Genomic DNA, 1,834 nt, shown 5'->3' on the forward strand with positions numbered 1-1,834 from the left:
AGCATTGCTTGGGCCACTGCCTCTGGCATGGACAGCTATTCTGTGATGTGGTCTGAGTGGATTTTAACTTGAAAACAATTCTACAAATCAATTATTCTGTGGTTTTGACCCAAAGTCATCAAGATATAGCTACTTAATCATTGGAAGAATTTTTTCCTTTTTATCTGAACAGTGCATCAAATTGGATATGACTTGCTCTTTTCTTTTTAGTAAACAAGCCCATAGCCATTAGCTCCCAAGTGTAATTATATTTGTATTCTGAAAAGTGTGTCATACTCTGCAGCACCATTGACTTCCTAGGATAATACCAAGCAACAGTTCCAGACAGTGAAATGTGTAAAAAAGGATAAAGTAGATATATATATGAACTGTCAGGGAGAGTCTAAAATATATATCCAATTAAAAAGACGCACATTCTAAAATACATACTGTAGTTAGGATATTTCTAGTTTTTGTATTGAAAAACCCTGTACTTATGTATAAATGGATACATGGAGATATCTGTGTCATATAAATAATATATGTGTCTCCTCATGAATGGGATGATTTGAATAGGCACAATTATTAATGAACTATTTAAAGTGGCTAATCTGGAGTAGTCAGTTCAATTTTAGGGGAGAAGAAAGACTTACTTTTGACCTTATTTATTCCTCTGAATTGGTCATTTAAAAAGCAAACATTTATTGAGTACTTACCCTAGGTTAAACATCTGTGCCCACATTTCAAATTCTTAACATTCCCTTAGTCCTTATGACCCTGTGGCTGCTCAAGGAATTTCTTTTTTTAAGATCTATTTACAGTTATATGTATATACATGTATGTGTTTCTATTAATGTCACATGTACACCCATGAAGGCCAGAAAAAGGTGTCAGATCTCCTGGAGTTGGAGTTACAGGTGGTTGTGAGTCTCATGTGGGTGCTGGGAACTGAACTTGGGTCCTCTGGGAGAGCAAGCAGTACTCTTAAACCCTGGTCAAGAATTTCTTTATTGGAGGTGCTTAGAGGAGGATTTTTTTTTTTTTTTTTTTACTTTCTTTGAGCTGCACTTGTGTGCCTGCCAGCCATTGCCATCCAGCCTGCATGGTTATTGGCAGCACGTGATGAAGAGGAGGTACTACTAAGCCAGTGTTTGGTTCAGTACTGCTTGAACAATCTGCAGAAGAAAGCGTTGTTATTCTCCTCTCTAATTTGTGGATGAGGCAACAGATCTCGCTCACCATCTGAGATCCTGTGACGCTTGGGGCTAAGGTTGGGTAGTTGGAAGCCACTTTGTAGTATATGTTCAGTCTCCACAGAAGGCTCAAGTTGTTTGTCAGGTTGTGATGGGGAAAGCTGCCAGGAGCCCCAGATGCCGTGGTGCTAATGGGTGGTAGAAAGTTGGTCAGTGTTGATTTGGAGTAGGTATAAGTCACTGTTAAGTAATTTGAGATTAAGTAGTTTGCCCTATTCTCATAGTTAGTAAACAGCTGGGTCAAGATTTCAGTCTGAAAATGCATTGTTAACTCTGTTAAAATGCACAGTCACACCCTTGATTTGAATTTGTATGAGACAGTATCATTCTCTTAACTTAAAACATTTCAAAAATTGAAATGACCAACTTAAAACATGTGACCTTTATACACCATAAAGACACAGAGATGACAAAGTTTTGAAAAAATATATTATCACTGGGAAGTATCATTTCCAAATGAGGACAGAGCCCTGAAGATGGTGATAGGTCAGATGGGACCTTTTGCTTATACATCACATGAGATTATTTTATGTGACTATTTTATTTGTGGTTTTTCTTCCCCCTCCTCCTCCTCCTCCTCTTCCTCCTCCTCCTCCTCCTCC

Source organism: Nannospalax galili, unplaced genomic scaffold (genome assembly GCF_000622305.1).
Source record: "Nannospalax galili isolate Female #2095 unplaced genomic scaffold, S.galili_v1.0 scaffold146, whole genome shotgun sequence".
Taxonomy (NCBI): Eukaryota; Metazoa; Chordata; class Mammalia; order Rodentia; family Spalacidae; genus Nannospalax; species Nannospalax galili.